Source organism: Narcine bancroftii, chromosome 5 (genome assembly GCF_036971445.1).
Source record: "Narcine bancroftii isolate sNarBan1 chromosome 5, sNarBan1.hap1, whole genome shotgun sequence".
Lineage (NCBI taxonomy): Eukaryota > Metazoa > Chordata > Chondrichthyes > Torpediniformes > Narcinidae > Narcine > Narcine bancroftii.
The window spans coordinates 25,836,479-25,858,008 of NC_091473.1; the positions used below are offsets into that span (position 1 = coordinate 25,836,479).

The 21,530-nt window shown below is 37.8% G+C and overlaps 1 protein-coding gene and 1 long non-coding RNA gene across 3 annotated transcripts in view; one reads left to right on the plus strand and one right to left on the minus strand.

The window, feature by feature from the left end:
- Positions 1-21,530, plus strand: part of LOC138763207 (contactin-4-like) — a 2,221,540-nt gene that overhangs the window by 215,226 nt on the left and 1,984,784 nt on the right. The gene's annotated exons all lie outside the window — the stretch shown is intronic.
- Positions 2,357-21,530, minus strand: part of LOC138762648 (uncharacterized) — a 34,444-nt gene continuing 15,270 nt past the window's right edge. The window contains exons 2-3 of one of the 2 annotated variants that reach the window (XR_011357017.1): positions 16,658-16,746; positions 2,357-2,474 (exon numbers count right to left, since the gene is read on the minus strand). This is a non-coding gene — a long non-coding RNA (uncharacterized lncRNA). Of the gene's footprint in view, positions 2,475-13,744; positions 13,985-16,657; positions 16,747-21,530 lie in introns of those variants that run through there. The other variant, XR_011357016.1, reaches the window with a different exon arrangement.

Here is a 21,530-nt window from a genome sequence, read left to right on the forward strand (position 1 = left end):
ATGGGAAGATCCGTTGTTCTTGAGCACCAGGAAGAACAAGGGTAATTATTGAGTAATTGATCATAATGTTCGTAGCGTGTTCTTTAAAAAAAAATCTTTCCACACTCTACTTTTATGAACAATTGATTTAATCTTAAACTGTTTTCCCTTTCCTAACTGGCTGATCTCTCTGGAACGAAGGACATTCCCCTTCTAATCTCTATGACGACATTCTTCACAGAATTACTTCCCCCATCACCCCACCACCCACCCAACAACTTTTGAGTCATGATTCGTTCCAAACAGAAGAGTTTAGGCTTTTGTGTTGGAATGAGATCTGGCATGGACACAATCTTTTTAACTGAAATTTGATTCAGTTTTCACCAACTTCTTTAACTAGGAGTATATCTTTTTACAGTTCCTTTTTCATCACTTTCTCAGTGTTTTAGATCTGTGCAAAACCTTTTCTCTTGGTGGAAAAATTGATATTTGTTTGTTTTTCATGAAAGAAAACAATTTAATTTTTGATTTGGGAAATGATCAAGTGTGCTGACACGAGAAGCTCAGTTTTTATTCAATAATTTAGTTTTGATATATGAATTAAAAGTTATTGCCCTTTTGAAAAAAAATATATTCCAATCAGTTTAAGTTCCTACCAAGTTCTCAAGCAATCTTGTGCCATGATTAAACTCTTAATGCCTGCAAGTGTGGTAACCATGCTACATTGCATCTCCACAACTCTGTGTATCAGCTTGGATTTGATTGACTGTATCATCTTCCTGCTGTCTCTCTTGTCTATTATCTAGCTCAGTAACATCATTCTTCCTTGGTTCTTAAATACTTGATGTTTATCGCTCCGATGTCACTGTCCCTTTAATTTAAACTGATATCTCAATTTTCCATGCCCCCTCACCCCACCCTCCTCTTTTATCCACCTGCTGCTCCTTAGCAACTTGATGTGCAGACATAGAATCAGCTTTGGATCATGGGTTGTCCTGCAAAGCATCTCCAGCATTTAATTTGCACTCTCAGCTGTCTTGTGGATATCAGAATGAGACTTGAATATTTTAATGATTGTGACATGGTTTTCTCCGGTGAATCCATCAGAAAGCAGATAGTTAGTATTTAAAATCCATGGAACTCGTGCCATCCAATTCTAGTCCCCTGCCCAGACTTGTCTCTGGCTGAATCACAGAGCTGATGACCTCCTGAAACGTTCTCTTCTTCATGTCGAGGTCTGCATGCATTTATCCAAAAGTCATGAACCTTAGCACCTTCAAGATAACATCACCTTCTGAAAGCTTTATGTGTGCTTGGCTGTATGAAGATCCCATGATGCTTACCCACCTTTTACCCTTGAGTTCTGCTGCACTGCCCTTCATGTGCACCAAATACATGACTGCTCATATTTTGTTAATGTTGGGAATTGATTGCAACAGATAATGCACAGTGAAGCAAGTCACATGGAAACAATATTGATATATAATGTTCTAAGATTACAAAGAATACACATTTTCTACTCAACGAATCAGCTCCTTTGAATAGACCTGTTACAGGGGAATAAAGTAAAAATCATACTGAGTAAAATTAACTGTGTTACAGGAATATCAGTATTATCAAATCGGAGGATGAGCTCAATGAAGCAGTAGAGCGAGTGATCAAGGTCACACAAAATGTGAATTTTTCTGCCTTTTATCAAGGTCACAAAGGTTATGAAAAGGGGATATGATTTGGTTATTGCTGATTTAAAAAAAATATCTATATCTATATATAGATATATATACCAGATTTCAACTATTTTTGGTCAGACTTGGATGGTGAATTAATTAAAATTTGATTCCATTGCAAGTAAGATAACTTTATTTTGGCATTTGAGAAAGAGATCAGATAAAAAGAACATGAAAAGAGCAGAAGTTGTCACTTGGCCCTTTGAAGCTGCTCTGCATTCAATAAGATTATGGGTGATTTTGCCTTGGATTTAGCTCCATTTTCCTGCCCTTTCCCCATAATCCTTCAAGAGAACAGTTGATGTGTTTCAGACATGAAAATGAGACAAGAGGAATAATCTCATTGTGAATGTCATGGATGAGCAAAATTGTTTCAGCTATTCACGAATACATCACCATGGTATATTGTTTTATCAATTTCAAGAAAGAAGCAGCAAATATAAAGAGAGTGTTTCAGAAAATAATCGAGTGGCTCATATTGGCTTGGCTCATGGAAGATAGTGGTCTTGACAGAGGCCGTAGAAGACATTTATTTTTCTTGTGGGAGAATCAAGAACTGGAATAACTGCTTAAACATAGGAGATCATCTGCTGAAGAGAATTGATTCACTTATCTAAATTTTTCATATTTGTTTTTATTTTCCTAAGTATTTGAGTAATTGGGCATTTTACATTCTTCGTCTTGCATCATTTTCAGTTTCCTATCTTTAAAAGGCTTCATCTCTCTTGTCACCTCTTCTTCTTGATCTTCTTCCTCTTTATCGCTGGCCTGTAAATCAGACAGAGAAACCTTGTTCCTAGAATAGCGATGGGTATGCACGAGAGCCAGCAGAGACACTGGTGGCTCCAGCAACATCTTGGAGCTATTACAGTCTGCGCATGCGTATCTACCCAAGCATGCGCAGTTCAACTTCTTTCTTGATGCCATCACCCCAAAGAGACAGTTGTGAGGGTCAAGGGCTGTTACTTGCCACTGGGTGAGCTTTCACCTCGCCTCCTGGATCCATGGGAAGGCTAGAACTTTTTTCTTGTGTTGTCCTCTCTGTGTTTGCGATGGGCCAGCGCCATCTTTAGATGACATATTTAAAACTTTGTAAAAGAATTCTGAAGCAGTTTTTAAAAAGTTTATTTAACTATATTGTCATAATTAGCACTTTTTCTAATAATTCAGGGGATGAGTTGGAATTCCACGTCTTGACTCAACCACATCCTGTGACATTCCCCCACACCTATCCCCTAACCCAACTCCAATGGCAGTTAAACCTTCACTGGCATTGATTGAGTGCATGGTAGTTAGTAGACCCTTTCATTAGGCCCCTTCCTGAAGGGGTAAGATGGGTCTCCAATTAGATGCATGGAGAGTTCCACTTCATTAACAATTTTGGATTTCTGTGGACAGACCTATGTAAATGTACATATACTTGATGCAACCTCTGAGATCACAGTGAGCTCACTAATGTTTTCTGGTGGCTGTTTTACAATATTGAATCTGACCCTTGAACTTGTCATAAGTTTTATTTGAAGTCGCTTCAGTCACCCATTCCTTCAGTTTATACACATAATTTCACTGTGATTGTATCCAATATGGTCACATGACAAATAAACATGATTGATTGATTAATTCACATATACATTACTGAACAATGGGGAATATAAACTTGCTTCATGTGGGAAAATGTACCCACATTGATCTTCGGCCTTTCTGTATAAAAGCGAGTTGGCTAAAACTCGAGCATCATGCGTGAAACCAGGCCAACCCACATATGCATCTCTGAAGATGGAACAACAAAAAGACAATGTATAGATCAGCATATGAAAGACATTAATTCTTAAAGACAAATAATTGTAACTCAGGCAGTGGCCCTTACTAGCAATTTTGGTCATAACAGCTTAACGAACAATGGAGTTCCATCCTTCCCAATTTTAGTAGGCTGGTTCATCTTCATGTTGGGGGTGGGGGGGGGGGTATGATGATGGGAATATGTGCACCATCATTGCCACCAACACGCATTTGATACCCTCATTCTGCAAATCCAAGGTTCCAGAGTTTGTCACCAGTTTGTTTTCTTGCGCCTCATGTGTGGCCCCAACAATTTCCAATACAAAGTCAAGTGTTCTGATACATACGAAAATGACTCCGCCACTCATCTTCATCAAAATTGTTGAAGACCAGAGCATGGACTCGAGTGCTCTCTCTCTCTCTCTCTCTCTCTCTCTCTCTCTCTCTCTCTCTCTCTCTCTCTCTCTCTCTCTCTCTCTCTCTCCCTCTCTCTCCCACATTTTTCTATTGGAAACCAGCACAAATTGACTCACAAGAACGAAATATATCCGTCTAAGGTCTTCCTGCTTCTCTGCTTCTCTTCAATTTCTCCTCCAACATATTTCTGATCACACAAACATGTTGCTTGCATGAATCCACCATTGTACGCATCAAAAAGTTGAATACAATGAGCAGCAAATTTGCTTGCTTTCGAAGAGGGCCATAAATATTCATGGCTATCATAAGCACATCAAGTTAAACAAGTATCTATAGAAGGTAATATCTGACACATATGTTATACGTCACACTAGATGCTGACGCTGTTGTGTTACACGTCCCGTCTCTTTTGCTCCCGGAAAACTGGCTTGCAGTGTAAAATGACACACTGGCATTATGCAGGCGATATTTGATTCAGTGTAAACAAGCAAAGCCGGCTTAATGACGTCTTCTTACCGCAGTATTGCAGGATTTCCATGTGAAAAGAGCTTAAGGTGATAGCCAAATGGCATGAAAAGTGTATCTGAAGTTCAGATGAGTGATGACTAAGTTGAATTGCAAAGCAGGCTGAATTGATCTTGTGGCTTACTGCTGCTTTCACTTTTACTCTACTCATGCAAATCCTTCCAAATAAAAAGCAAATGATAATGTGTCTGATGATCATTTAAAAAAAAAAATGAAAGAATCACAGATTACTTTAATAACTTGCATAGGAAATAATACAGTGTGGTAAAATTCAAAGCACATTTTTAAATTTGCTGCAGAGTGGGGAAAAAATACACAGGTGAAATGTAGTGGCGTTATTACAGGTTGAGCACCACTTAACCTAAAATGCAAAATCCTCCAAAATCTGAATCCATAAGGTAATACATAATTGTGTTGAGAAATCCCAATTGGAGAATAGGACGTAGCGGGCGCAAGAAGTGCATTATCGAGTATAGATTTTGCAATATCTGCCTACTTCAGCTAATATGTCAATATTTGTATTGTAATGTGAATGCATGGATCTTTATGTTTGAGTGAATGCATGCATTTTTTAAAATGGTGTTCCAAAATCCAAAAAAAATCCAAAAAACTTCTGGTCCCATGCCTTTCATATAAGGGGTATTCGACCTGTTCTAGGCAAATATGGGTGCTTACGTGGAGGTGAAAAACAACAGGTATGATGAATTATGAATGTCATTCTGCTGGTAACATTTAGAATGGTCTTCAGCCACTTGATAAACAAAGGTTTAAAAATAAATAATAATTGCCATCTGGAAATTATAAGCATCAGCTCAAAAGAATCGCATGAAAAAAGAATGTCACGGCTTACACTGGCTGAGCAATGAAAAATTAATGGAATATAAAGTCTTCCAATGTTACAAATGTTTACTCATCTGTCCAATGTTTCATGTGATCAGGTACAAGGTGAAGTGGTAGTTGACTTCCAAGGTGTGTGATTTATTTACCGCAGCAGTGACCCTTGGGCAGCACAGTTTGAGCAAGGAGTGGCATGGTTATCCAAGCAGTTCGTGCAATGCTGTTACAGTGCCAGAAAATGGGACCTGGGTTCGAATCCTGTGCAATCTGTCAGGAGTTTGTACATTTTTCCTGGGTCTGCATGGGTTTTCCCTGGGAGCTTTGGTTTTCTCCCACTGTTCAAAATGTACTGAGGGTGTATTTGGGCGGCGCGGGCTGGTGGGTCAAAATGGCCTGTTAGTGTATCGTATGTCTAAATTTTTTAAAATTAAAAATGAATTAAAAAAAAAACTTCCTCTGCATTGATGGAACACAGTGAAATATGCACCATAGGATTAATGATTGAACCATTACATTTCCAAATGTATTTAATGATGTAAAATTGACTCAGGTAAAATTCTGATCTGCAATTGCATATTTTTATGAGTTCAAATTCTTCCAATTGTGAATATCAAGAACTTTTTTGTGTCCAATTGGGGTTGGTTTACTGTAACTTCATGAATTTCCAATATTCAATGCAATGAATTTGACAGCACAATATTTTTTTGGGCACTGTACTAATTATCCTTCAACCACAATTTGTCATAATTTTTTATTTGCTTGGGATCTGATGAGACTGCATTGTATTGCAAAGGTCCATTGCATAATGTTCGTTGAAGGCAAATAAACTCCAGATTACAATTGGAATGCAGCTGTAAAACAAATGACTGTAAATATCAATTAATTATCCAGTTTAGAAATCCAATTAGTGCACACAAAACACCAGAAAATTATTCTCAAGTGGAAATCTTAAAAAAGGGACATGTTTTTAAAATTTCTTTTAATTTTTTACACTATAAACCATACTGACCAAAATTCATACAGACATTTTTCTCTTGAATATACAGTCTCATTTTCTCCCCTTTTCCACCCTCCCTTCCCTCCCTCCCTCTCCCCCCTTCCTATTTATTTAAAGTTCAATCTATAAGATACATTAAACCCGTTAAATAATGTCGTCACTTAATAAAAATAAAAAAGAAATTTTTATCTTTTACTTTTATATACTGAGTCAGTTCATTTCGTTGTTTTCTCCTTCTTTCATTTTAGGTGGTGGAGGTCCATGGTACGATTTCTCTATTGTATTTCACATATGGTTCCCATATTTGTTCGAATATTGTGATGTTATTTCTTAAATTATATGTTATTTTTCCTAATGGAATACATTTATTTATTTCTATGTACCATTAATTTCCAGGTTGACATAATACATTTTTTTTTGCTACAGCTAGGGCTATCATAATAAATCTTTTTTGTGCTCCATCCAAATCGAGTCCAAATTCTTTATTTTTTTATATTACTTAGAAGGATGATCTCTGGGTTTTTTGGTATATTGCTTTTTGTGATTTTATTTAATATCTGGTTTAGATCTTCCCAAAATGTTTTCACTTTCTCACATGTCCAAATTGCATGTATTGTTGTTCCCGTTTCCTTTTTACAGCGAAAACATCTGTCTGATACTGTTGGGTCCCATTTATTTAACTTTTGGGGTGTGATGTATAGCCTGTGTAACCAATTATATTGTATCATGCGTAACCTCGTGTTTATTGTATTTCTCATAGTTCCGGAGCATAGCTTTTCCTATGTTTCATTCTTTATCTTTATGTTTAGATCTTGTTCCCATTTTTTTTTAGGTTTACAGTTTGTTTCCTCATTCTCCTTTTGTTGCACTTTGATGTACATGTTTGTTATAATTTTTTAAATTATCATTGTGTCTGTAATCACATATTCAAAGCTGCTTCCTTCTGGTAACCTCAGACTGTTTCCCAATTTGTCCTTCAAGTAGGTTTTCAGTTGGTGGTATGCAAACCTTATATCATGAGTTATATTTGTCCTTCATTTGTTCAAAGGATAATAATTTATTTCCCGAAAAACAATTTTCTATTCTTTTGATCCCTTTTCTCTCCCATTCTCTGAAGGAAAGGTTATTTATTGTGAAAGGGATAAGTTGACTTTGTGTCAATATTAATTTTGGTAGTTGATAATTTATTTTATTCCTTTCTACGTGAATTTCTTCCAAATGTTGAGCAGATGGTGCAATACTCGTGAATTCCAACATTGCACCAATTTTTCATCCCACTTATATAGTATATGTTCAGGTATATTCTCCCCTATTTTATTGAGCTCTAATCTGGTCCAATCTGTTTTTTCCCTTGATTGAGAAAAATCTGATAGGTATCTTAATTATGCTGCTCTATAATAATTCTTAAAGTTTGGTAGTTGTAAGCCTCCTTGTTTGTACCATTCTGTTAATTTATCTAGTGCTATCCTCAGTTTCCCCCCTTTCTATAAGAATTTCCTTCTTATTTTCTTTAGCTCCTTGAAGAATTTCTCTGTTAGGTGAATTGGTAATGATTGAAATAGGTATTGTATCCTTGGGAAGATGTTCATTTTAATACAGTTTATCCTTCCTATCAGTGTTAGTGGTAAGTCTTTCCAGTGCTCTAAGTCGTCTTGTAATTTTTTCATTAATGGCTGATAATTTAGTTTGTATAGATGGCCTAGATTATTATTTTGTTGTATACGTAGGTATCGAATTGCTTGTGTTTGCCATCTAAATAGTGATTCTTTCTTAAACTTTGTGAAATCCGCATTATTCATTGGCATTGCTTCACTTTTATTTGCGTTGATCTTGTACCCCGATACTTCTCCATTTTCCTTGACTTTCTTATGTAATTCTTTTATTGATATTTCTGGTTCTGTTAAGTATATTATAATGTCATCTGCAAATAGACTGATTTTATATTCCTTCTCTTTTATTTTTATCCCTCGTATTTTATTTTCTGTTCTTATCAGTTCTGCTAGTGGTTCTATAGCTAACGCGAACAGTGAGGGAGATAGTGAACATCCCTGCCTTGTTGATCTGCTTAATTTAAATTGTTTTGATATATATCCATTTACTGTCACTTTTGCCAATGGTCCCTTTTTAATGCTTTAATCCAATTGATATATTTCTCTGGTAGGTTGAATTTTTGTAGTACTTTAAATAAATAATTCCATTCTACTCTGTCAAAGGCTTTCTCTGCATCTAAAGCAACCGCTACTGTTGGAGTTTTGTTTCCTTGTACTGCACGGATTAACTTAATGAATTTACGGATAATGTCCGTTGTTCGTCTTTTTTTAATAAATCCAGTTTGGTCTAGTTTTACTATTTTTGGTACACAGTCGGCCAATCTGTTTGCTAATGGTTTAGCTATTATCTTATAATCTGTGTTAAGTAGAGATATTGGTCTGTACAATGCTGGTGTTAGTGAATCTTTCCCTGTCTTTGGATTCTACTAAATAGAATAATACCTAGTGTCGCCGAGAATATTCTCCCAGAATCACAGTGCGGCTTTTGCGCAAACAGAGGAACTACTGACATGGTCTTTGGCCTCAGACAGCTCCAAGAAAAGTGCAGAGAACAAAACAAAGGACTCTACATCACCTTTGTTGACCTCACCAAAGCCTTCGACACCGTGAGCAGGAAAGGGCTTTGGCAAATACTAGAGCGCATCGGATGTCCCCCAAAGTTCCTCAACATGATTATCCAACTGCACGAAAACCAACAAGGTCGGGTCAGATACAGCAATGAGCTCTCTGAACCCTTCTCCATTAACAATGGCGTGAAGCAAGGCTGTGTTCTCGCACCAACCCTCTTTTCAATCTTCTTCAGCATGATGCTGAACCAAGCCATGAAAGACCCCAACAATGAAGACGCTGTTTACATCCGGTACTGCACGGATGGCAGTCTCTTCAATCTGAGGCGCCTGCAAGCTCACACCAAGACACAAGAGAAACTTGTCCGTGAACTACTCTTTGCAGACGATGCCGCTTTAGTTGCCCATTCAGAGCCAGGTCTTCAGCGCTTGACGTCCTGCTTTGCGGAAACTGCCAAAATGTTTGGCCTGGAAGTCAGCCTGAAGAAAACTGAGGTCCTTCATCAGCCAGCTCCCCACCATGACTACCAGCCCACCCACATCTCCATCGGGCACACAAAACTCAAAACGGTCAACCAGTTTACCTATCTCGGCTGCACCATTTCATCAGATGCAAGGATCGACAATGAGATAGACAACAGACTCGCCAAGGCAAATAGTGCCTTTGGAAGACTACACAAAAGAGTCTGGAAAAACAACCAACTGAAAAACTTCACAAAGATAAGCGTATACAGAGCCATTGTCATACCCACACTCCTGTTCGGCTCCGAATCACGGGTCCTCTACCGGCACCACCTACGGCTCCTAGAACGCTTCCACCAGCGTTGTCTCCGCTCCATCCTCAACATCCATTGGAGCGCTTTCATCCCTAACGTCGAAGTACTCGAGATGGCAGAGGTCGACAGCATCGAGTCCACGCTGCTGAAGATCCAGCTGCGCTGGATGTGTCACGTCTCCAGAATGGAGGACCATCGCCTTCCCAAGATCGTGTTATATGGCGAGCTCTCCACTGGCCACCGTGACAGAGGTGCACCAAAGAAAAGGTACAAGGACTGCCTAAAGAAATCTCTTGGTGCCTGCCACATTGACCACCGCCAGTGGGCTGATAATGCCTCAAACCGTGCATCTTGGCGCCTCACAGTTTGGCGGGCAGCAACCTCCTTTGAAGAAGACCGCAGAGCCCACCTCACTGACAAAAGGCAAAGGAGGAAAAACCCAACCCCAACCAACCAATTTTCCCCTGCAGCCGCTGCAACCGTGTCTGCCTGTCCCGCATCGGACTTGTCAGCCACAGACGAGCCTGCAGCTGACGTGGACTTTTTACCCCCTCCATAAATCTTCGTCCGCGAAGCCAAGCCAAAGAAGAATTATTGCTGTTTTGCATGAATCTGTTGTGTTTTGTGTTTTTTCAGTCTACTTCATTACTTCCAGGAGAGGAGGAATTAATAAGTCTTTAGAATTCTATTGGGAGTCCATCCTCTCCCGGTGTTTTATTGTTTGGTAGTTTTTTAATATCTCCTGTATTTCTTCTGTTTCAAGTGGTTTTGTTAATTTATTTTGCTCCTCTGTTTGTAATTTCAGTAGTTCAATTTTTGTTAGAAATTCATCTATTTTGTCTTCTTTCCCTTCGTTTTCAGTTTGATATAGTTGTTCGTAGAATTCCCTGAAGTTTTCGTTGATCTCTGTTGGGTTGTATGTAATTTGTTTGTTCTTTTTCCTTGATGCCAATACCATTCTTTTAGTTTGTTCTGTCTTAAGCTGCCATGCTAGTATTTTGTGCGTTTTTCTCCTCGCTCATAATATTTCTGTTTTGTCTTCATCATGTTCTTCTCCATCTTGTATGTTTGTAGTGTTTCATATTTTATTTTCTTGTCTGTCAATTCTCTTCTTTTAGTTGTATCTTCCTTTATTGCTAATTCTTTTTCTGTATTTGTTATTTCCCTTTCCAACTGTTTTATTTCTCGATTGTAGTCCTTCTTCATCTTAGTTACATAACTTATTATCTGTCCTCTGATGAATGCTTTCATTGCGTCCCATAGTATAAGTTTATTTTTCACTGATTCTGTATTTATTTCAAAGTACATTTTAATTTGTCGCTCAATGAATTCTCTAAAATCCTGTCTTTTAAGTAGCATGGAGTTTAATCTCCATCTATACATTCTTGGTGGGATGTTCTCTAGCTCTATTGGCAATAACAGGGGTGAGTGATCCGATAACATCAAGCTTTATATTCCTTTTTCTTAACTCTTCCTTGAATGTGGGCTGATAACAGGAATAGGTCTATCCTTGAGCATGTTTTATGTCTACCCGTATAATATGAATATTCCTTTTCTTTTGGGTGTTGTTTCCTCCATATATCCAAAAGTTGCATTTCCTGCATCGATTTAATTATAAATTTGGTTACTTTGTTCTTTCTGTTAGTCTTTTTTCCAGTTTTATCCAGGTTTGAGTCCAAATTAAGGTTAAAATCCCCTCCTATTAGTATATTCCCTTGTGTATCTGCGATCTTGAAAAAGATATCTTGCATAAATTTTTGATCTTCTTCATTAGGTGCGTATACATTGAGTAAATTCCAAAATTCTGAATATATCTGACATTTTATCATTGCATACCTCCCTGATGGATCTGTTATTTCCTCTTCTATTTTGATTGGTACATTTTTATTGATTAGTATAGCTTCTCCTCTGGCTTTTGAATTATATGATGCTGCTGTTACATGTCCTATCCAATCTCTCTTTAATTTCTTGTGTTCCACTTCAGTTAGATGTGTTTTTTGCACGAATGCTATATCAGTTTTTTCTTTCTTCAGTAAATTTAACAGCTTCTTCGTTTTGATTTGGTTATGTATTCCGTTAATATTTAAAGTCATATACTTCAACATGGCCATTTCATACTTTGTTTATCTTTCTTTTCCATTTCCTCATCACCACCTTCCCTTCTTATCCATTTATGTTTTCTTTTTTTGAACACATTGTAAGACAACATTTCTAAAACATAAAATATTTCCACTATTCCCATATCTAAAATTCCTTTAACCCCAATAGTCCCTCCCCTCTCTGAGTTGCCCTTTGTCCCTTGTCGGGCAATCACATCTGCCCTCTTCATTTGGATTTGTGAATCCGCTCACCAGCGTCAACTGATTTCGCAGTGACTGTTATTCTTCCCCACCCAGCCCCCCCAGAAAAATTTTTAATCTTCATATATAACAAAGCTCACTCTCTTAATTCCCTCCTTACTTCCTTTCTTCCCTTTCTTTCTCTTCTTAGTTCTTACTTATACTTTATTCTTCTTTATATATAGTTTGTTGTCATTTTTGTTCTTGTTATATCTCTTCATTTCTCTGTCTGTTCTTTAGGTGTTCTGCAAATTTTCGTGCTTTTTCCGGATCCGAGAATAGTTTGCTTTGCTGCCCCTGGATAACTATTTTAAGCACCGCTGGATAATTTAACATAAATTTATAACCTTTTTTCCATAGGGTCGCGTTTGCTGCATTAAACTCCTTCCTCTTCTTCACGAGTTCAAAACTTATGTCTGATCCAGTGGTTTTTTTGTCTTCTCTTATTTTTTTCATTGCCTTCTCCAATATATTTTCTCTTGTCGTATATCTTAGGAATTTTACTAGAATGGATCTTGGATTTTGTTGTGGTTGTGGTTTAGGGGCTAATGTTCTGTGTGCCCTTTCTATTTCCATTCCTTCCTGTAATTCTGGCATTCCTAGGACCCTGGGGATCCATTCTTTTATGAATTCTTTCATATTTTTGCCGCCTTAATCTTCCTTAAGACCCGCTATCTTTATATTGTTTCTTCTATTATAGTTTTCCATTATATCTATCTTCTGAGCTAACAGCTCCTGTGTTTCTTTAACTTTTTTATCAGATTCTTCTAATTAACAAAGGGACATGTTAATGTGCTTATTTTGCAATAATTACATTAGGGGAGTTGAAGCCAGTGGAAGGCTTGGTTTCTTGTGCTTTACATTAAAAGCAAGCGTGTCACAATAAACTGAATCACTGTGCAAGCTACCTTGAATGTTCCAGATAAGGTGGAGTAGCGGGGTGGAGAGAGAGAAAAGGTCACAAATTCAGCTTTGAAGTAAATCTCAGCAAGCATAGCTTTGATTAACACAATTGGGAGTAATGGGAATTGCCATAGATGCAAACCACAATTTTAAAAATAAACCTTGCAGAACTATTATTAGAAAAATTATATTGATAATTTTTAAATTAATGACAGTTCAGACAGATTTTTTTGTATTCAGCTGAGAATATCTTCCTTCACAACAGAGAATTTGTTTCTTTTTTGTTTTCACCCACTTTGTTCATTGGTTCCAGATTTCCTTTCTTTATATTTAACTATTCTAGTTACAGAAACCAGCTTGCCAGAGGAATATCACCCATTACTTCCATGTTTGAAAATTGAAAGTGTCAAAATCTTTCCTGACCAGGCATTGCTCTTAAGCATTTGGTAAGCAGCCCATAACTTTGTGTCTTAGTGAGCAGGTCTTGACACTCTGTACATGGCGTGAAATCTATACATGGTGTGAAAGTGATGTCAAGGATCAAGTTCTCTCATTTTTGCTGTAAAATTCATGATTGTAACTCACATTAAAGTAGCATTTTAACAAAGAAGTCCCAAGACACTTGTTCCACCAAAAACTGACAAAGAGCAGAAAGGAAGAACTCTACAATCTTGGATGAAGTTGATAAGTTTAAATTAAGATTTCTGTAGGTTATGTAAATGTTATGGAATAGATTTTGAATTTGCTGCTTTGTTGCCATTCTGACAGTGAAAAATATTTTTGAGTCCAGATTCAGAATCAGAATTTATTATCATGAACAAGTCATGAAATTGTGTTTTATGACAGCATCATAGTGTAAACATTCACATAAAACCACATTTACAACAATAATTTTTAAAAAAATGCACATAAAGTAAAACAGTGTCATTGTTCATTGATTGCTCTGCAATCTGATGGCAGTGGGGAAGATGTCCTTTTGCTGCTCAGTACTCGACTAAGGGTCCTGCACCTTTTTCACGATGGTAGCAAAGTGAAGAGGGCTTGCCTTGGGTAGTGGGGGTCCTTGAAGATGCAGGCTGCTTTATTAGCTGTGGATCACAAGCTGGTGATGTTAACTACTCACTAAGCTTCAGAAATGTCAACTCACAGAGATATGCTGATTTACAGCTGCAATGAAACCCTTGGAAAATGAGGAGTGTGACAATATTTTTCTTTCTGTTTCTTGATCGAAGTATGAAATAGAGCTACTTTTTAAGAACCTAGCTTTGTGTCATGCTTAGTGTTTTATTTTAACAAGAGGTTGGATTGCTTCAGATCCTTTCCTCAACAATCCTTCAAAATTGCGGTTTGAGTTCTAAATATATTATTGTGACAGCTGTTTGCCAGGAAAGGAACAGCTTTCCAGTTAATACAGTACAGGTAGGCATGTGGTTCATTCACCTGTGAAAGCCTATGAAGATGTTTAAATGGTCTGTGATTTTGTTACAAATATGATTGGGATGATCTCTGATTTTTAAACTGACTCAAAACAATTTGATATCATCTATATATGATTTATTATTCAAGTCTAGAGATAATTCCCGAGATGAGATTTAAAAATTATGGTGCAATATCTTCAACTCCTTTTCGGATACCACATGGGATTTTAACTTAAAATTGGTAAATTCATCATCTTTGTGTGCCTGACATTCACTTTTACAATTTAAGGTGACATGTCAAGCAATTGGCTAAATTTTACTCTAACATTTCCTCAAAATGTGACAGGTATAAGACTGAAGAAGATACTTTGTTTCATTTGTTTTGGTCTTGTTCCTCTCTTTCCATTTTTTTGGGAAGATATCTTTCATACCTTATCTTTAGTTTTCAATATGAATTTGAGACCTAATCCTATAATTATCCTTTTTGGTTCCACGAGGACAACTGATTTGAATTTAACTATGTCTCCATCCCATGTAGTCTCTTTTGCCTCCCTTATTGCTGGTGTTACAGATTATATAAAAATATGTTTTAAAAGAGATAGATATTGTGGAGTGTTTAGTGTTGGTCACTTCACATCTCATTTAATTTACAAGAGCTTTGCTGAAGTTAGATAGCCAGGCACCAGTGGCTTTGCAAAAGAAGGTGGAAATGGAGAAATCCAGGCTCAAGTGCTGATAAAGATCTTTCAAGGAATAGAGCTTTGGCAGGTTGGTTTTAACAAGCAGAGAGAGGGAAAAAAAAGACAGGTGATTTCTCTTTAGGAGGAGGGAGGGAGAGAAGTTGGTTCTGCAGTATCTTTTTGAGGCTGCAACAAAGCAACCTGGCAGCTTGTGGAAAACCCAATTTTAAAGACTGGTTGTGAGTTCTGTGTTCATCCTGTTGAAAATCCTCGTAGTCCTTACAAGAGGAAATGACTGGCTAGAGTGTTTCTCCTGAAATAAGGGAAACAAGAGGAACTCTGTGGTGACCCGGAAAAAGAGGTTATCATTTGGAAAACCCATGATGGGGCACGTTTCTTCAGCAAGACAATGATGTGGCTAATCAGAGGAAATTAGTTTTTGTGTGCTCAACGACCAACAAATTTCTCTCTATAACCAATAAGAACCTTCGTGAGCAGTAACCATTTACCTTTAAGGACAAGAGTCTGGTGAAAATTCATAAATGTTAAATTCTGGGCACAGTATAAAAATTGCCTGATACTGGTGAGATTGGACTGTGAAACAAAGAGCTTTCCTGAACATAACATATACACATTACATACACGTTTAGGATTAGAAGGGGGTTAAGTTAATAGTAATAAGTTAAAGTTTGATCCTGTTTTTATGTTTAAAGAAAATTAAAAGCAACTTTTGTTTAAGTAACCATTTGTGTTGGTGAATTTCTATTGCTGCTGGGTTTTGGGGTCCTCTGGGCTTGTAACACTAGACATTCATTACTGATGAGATGGAAAGATGCTGTCTCTCCTACATATACTAAATGGAATGCCTTAATTTGGGGGGAAAAAAATGAGAATCTACTGTAAGGGAATTACATTTTCTAATTTAATGGGGTTTTTTTTATCAATTGTTTTTTAAATTTATTAGATCACTTGGACCTTGTTTTGTGAGTTTGTGGTTTTTAATGGATTGTGAAATTATATGTATCTACAAGATAACTTCAGAAGGCAAGTGGTTAGAATTTGTGGTATAGTATAATACTGTAGTTATTTTTTTCAATGAGCCATTTGTTGTAATTGTTTAAGTGTTTGCTTTTTTTTTCTGTTTGACTGTTATGATAGTGAATTTATAAATACTAGTTTTATTTTTCTTATAATTTTTTTTGTATACGCCTTTTTATATATTACCTTTGATTACCTGGTAATGGCTTTTACTTGAGCACTATTTCCATAAAATCCAACAAATATTCCAAAAGAAATGGTATGTGATTAAATTCAATTTTAGTTGGAATTGTAGAGCCACAGAATTTCCATTCATGAATATGTCAAGTAATTTTTCTTGTGGGAAAAAAAAAATGCCTTCTATCCAGCAAACTGATTGTGCAAATTCATGGAAATTTTTATGTTTGTTGCTATATCTATGCCTTTTATTGGAACTTTGACCATAATTCTATATTTCAATTTTGGTGACAATTTTGGTGCATTTTTCTCTTTCTCATTCTGTGCTAATTGTTCAACCCTTCCCCAACCCCATGACTTATAATCCATAAAGCAGATGAAGAATAGTTTAGTTTGCATTGGTTCCAATAGGTTGTCATATTGTTTTCAAGATATTGTTGAAAATTACCTTTATTCTTTTTAACTTGTTTCTAGTCCGAGGCATCCCAAAAGTAAAACAAAAAAAATACTGTAAATGCTCGGCAAGTCAGGCAGGATCTGTGGCAAAAGAAACAGCAAATATTTTAGAAAATCATTACTTGTTTAAATCAGGTAAAGAGCTGAAAGTCTTCTCTCCCCCCCCCCCCCCCCCACCCCCAGAGGATGATGAGTTAATGGAATCTGCTGCCAGAGAAAGTGGTTGAGGTGGGTACAATTTTAACATTCAAGACATTTAGACAAATACATCAATAGGAAAGGGTGAGAAGGATATGGTCTGATTGGAGGCAAATGGAAATAGCTTGGATGGTAAACTTGGTCAGTGTGGAAAAGTTAGGCTGAAGGGCCTGTGTTCAAGCTGCAAAATTCAATGACTTTAAAGCAAGATGGCTTTAAGTTACAATGGGTGTGAGAAGGATGGGTTGGTCTAAGGGAATATGTCTGATATGGTGAGGCCCTGCTTGTCTCGGCAATAAAGTTCCAGAATTCTCTATTTTCTTTTATTTCTAACTTCAAATTTTCATTTACCAGAGTGGTTCATGATGAATCAGAGCCCTATCAATGGTTCTTGGTAATAACACTTTCCTCAAATGCTCTCTCGTTTTTGCTTATGGTCCCCTTTTTAAATGCTCTTTTGAGAAGCTTTCTTCCTCCTGTTGTATATAGCATATGAGATTTATCTCCAGAGGCAGTATCATTATCACTGACTCGTCTATCTGATTTGTAGCTGGAAAAGCAATCTGGCAGGAGAATAGTTTCCCCAACTCATCAAATTGCATTTCACTGACCTATGAACGATGCTACTATCTTCTTCAGATAAACCGAAGCAACACTTTGTGGAGTGCATTTCAACTTGGCTGCAATAAGGGGGAAAGTACTTTATGTGGTTAATATTTAGAAATGCATGGCGCAGGAGACAGGAATTTTGAAATGCAACAATGGTGAAAGGACGAATCAATAATACTGAGGAAAATGTTTTGTGCCCTGCTTTATATTCTGCGTGTAAGTTTCAGTGGATGAGTTTGCAGTGACGTGAATGTCAAATGACTTTTCCTTATCATCACCTTATCTGGTGGATTAGTTGATATTAATAGTTGTGATGTACCCTGCAGCATGAGGACTATCACAGCACCAAAATGCATAACTTTAATCTGGCCTCCAAAAGAATATTTATTTAGATTTTGCTACTGCTCTTTGTGAGTGAAGTCCCTAATAGAGTACCAGCATCTGTTGTTCTTCTTACAGCGGCAAGAGGGTGGTGTGTGATGGATAGTTTTATAATTAATTGTCATGAAGGATTTTTGCACGTAAAATTATTATAATAACTCTTGTTAGCACTTAATAGCCTGAGTACGCCTGGGATTGTCTGATCTCAGAAGCTAAGCAGGCACAGGACTGGTCAGTATTTGGAGGGGAGACCACCTTGGAACACCAGGTGCTGAAGGTTTCTGAGCAGGGCACTAGAGAAAGTGACGACTCTTGTTACGATAGACAAAAGTTAAAGAATTTCAAAAATGTTACATTCTAAATGTAGTATTATGTGACAATAATGGAACCTTTACCTTTAGCCATTTGAGATGAAACACAGATGTACACTTAGACTCCTGCAAAATCTTCAAACCTCTCCCCACCCCCCTCAGACTTTCATGTTCTACTTGCAAATTATTTTACTCTCAAGGTGCATTGCAGTAATTTAATGTGGGCTTGTTTATTCATGTGCTTTATGTTCCTGTGCAACTGCAGAAAGCATCTGTTTTTTTGTATTTGTGTTTTGGCCAGTAAGTTCTCAACTCCTCATAATATATATAAAAATGAGAACAGCCAGACAAGATTTAAAAAAAATACCTCCAGAGTGACAGAATTTAGAAAAGTTAGATTGATAGAAGTGGTGAATTAGGGCTTGTTGACAAGATTAGATGGCATTTCAGTGCAGAAAAGATTTGAAAACAAAAATGATAAACTGCAACTCGAAAGAAAGAGAACAAATGCGCTGCTGTTCAAAATTGCTCAGCAGTTCGACCTGGGTCAGTGACGATGAGCTGAAATGGGGACAGATGGACAATGGCACTAAGTTGGAAAAGATAGTTTCAGTGACATTCTTCTTCTGGTTGTCCATCCCGTTGGATGATGATGGTTCGTTTCAATCACTTTGTGGCGTTTGATAGGTGCGTCCTGGAGTGGCTGCTGTTAGGTCTGCTTTGTTCATGAATGAGTGAGACAAACACCAGACTGAGTCGAAATCAGGGTTCTTTGTTCTTTATTACCGGATTGTAACACTTGCGACTAACGATGTTAGCCGGAGAATGCATTCTGCCGTTATCAGCAAAATGGTGATTTTTTATACCCTTGGATATGTGCTTAGAACATCATCATATCATTACTTGTCCAATGACTAAAACTGTTGCTATCCTTTCCCTGCTAGCTTCCTGCCTCTCAATCCATCAATGTCTCTCTTATCTTGTAAGTACAAGGATGCATTCACATCTTGTTACTGCCCCGTACATTCCCATCTCATGATGTTTTACCTTACACTGCACAGGTTGATGGTTGACAGGCCCTGCTTGCTGCATACTTGGAAGGTGAGGCCTGGAGGGGCAACAGGGGCAGAAGCTCTTTTGTGGCGCTTTCTGTGCTTTTCTTCTGTTGCCTCTTTGAACTTTTTCTCAGCAGCGTCCACGCCTTTTCTGATGGTGTCCCTCCACCGCAAGCAATCTTGAGCCAGATCCTCCCATGTTGATGGGGAAACGTCAGCTTTCCTGAGGCTTCTGTGCAGAACCTACTTGTACCACTGGACAGTTGGCTATACAAGATGTCCTTGGGCAGTCTTCCGTCAGGCATTCTGAAAATGTGTCCTGGGCAGTGCAGTTTGACATCAAAAAGGTTAAAACTGCTGGCATTCTGGTTTAAGAAAGGGCCTCAATATCGGAGACCTTCTTTCACCAGGTGATCTTCATCAGAGAATGTTGGTGATGCTGTTGCAGTTGGTCAAGCTAATGTTAGTGACTCTGATATGGGCACCACGTCTCGCATCCATATAACAAGGCTGATATGACAATGGCCCTTGCACTTGTTTGGTGGCCAACCTGATCTTTCAGCTGACCAAAAGGCAAAGCAGGCCTTTCTGATTCTTGACTCAATCTCTACATCTAGAGAATCTGAGGATGATATTAAGCTGAGGACGTTAATGTGTTATTGTGCTGTGCAGGTAGCAAAACCTGTTGGCAGCATAGAGATGGATGTCATCAATGAGGATAGTTGGTTCTTCTCAACATACAATTTAGAGATAACCACATCATTCCCAATGGTGTAGTTCAGGGAAAAGGATTTGCCAATAATTAAAATGAAGTTTGGGGAGGAATGGCTATGGCCAGGGACATTCTCTGCCATCAGAAATAAGGCTGAATAGCTGCATGCTGGAGTTCAGGACAAGGTTACAAGAGAATAAGAGAGAAGGTACTTTGATCTAAGGATAGATCAGTCTCCCACAGTGGATGGAATGCATGCTCGGGTTCCAAAGGAGGTAGCTGCAGTGATTGTGGTGACATTGGTAATAATATTCCAGGAATCAATGGAGTCTGGCACTCCGCCATTTAAGATGGGAACCAGGCAACAGAAAGGATCTTATAGACCTATTAGTCTCACGTTGGTGATTGGGAAGCTGTTGGAATAGGTTGTCAAGGATAAGGTTATGGAATGCCTGGAGGAGCATGGATAGATGGGGCCGGTTCAGCATGATTTCCTTGAAGGAACATCATGCCTGATAAACCTCTTGCAGTTTTTTGAAGTGATCACAAGTCAGACAGGGGAGATGCTGTGGAAGTTATGTACTTGAACTTTCAAAAGGTGCCACACATAAAGCTGCCTGACAAGATGAGAGCCCATGAAATTACAGGAAGGGAACTACCATGGATAGAGCATTGGCTGGTTGACAGGAAACACAGTGGGAATAATGCCAACCTATTTTGGTTGGCAACCAGACACCAGTGGTGTTCTGCAGGGCATTCATTTTGAGCGAGAAAAGATGTGCTGGCAAGGGAGAGTGTTCAGAGATTATTTACTGGAATGAATCCAGGACTAAAAAGAGCTTGTTCCATGAAGCAAGTCATTTGGGCATTAGATCAATGAGGAAATCAGGCTGGTATAGAGAATTGTATATTGCTTCAGAACCTCACTAAATCTTGTATGGCAGTCCAGATCCACCCACTGGAATGCTTGTCGAGAGTTAGTATAAAATTTGTGATGCAAAGGAAATTGAGTGACAAAAAATTCTGAAAAGCGTAGCTTTTTCTCAGTGCTGCTACAAGACCAGCACTTACAGGTGCATGGCAACATTATGATCACATGGAAGAGATTAAGAAAATCTACCACATATTTCTTGAAAAGTTTTTAAACCCATTGCACTAAATGTTCCAATGCCGTAATAGTTCTTCGCAAATATGGGAATTTTGACACTGTGCACACAAATGTTACCAATAGATTGACCACAACTTCTGCTTCATTTTTCAAACTATTGCACAAAATGCTGCAGGTTCAATCTGGCATAGATTAGAGTGATTGCCAATCTGGAATGAAAATCCAAACTATGGTTGAGGCTGTGAATGTATGAAATGTTGGATATAGATTGGAATTCTTATCATAATACACTGTATAATGTTGGGATTATATTTCACTCTGATGTTTTTCATAAAAAGCATTTACTCAGTGTGTTGAGATTGTTTTAATAATGACAAGTGGTAATAATTTATAATGATACTCCCACCTTCAAATATCATTCTGATTCAGATTGAGATTTCTGATTTATTGTGTGCGTACATACAACCCTGATATTCTTTTTCCCTGTGGGC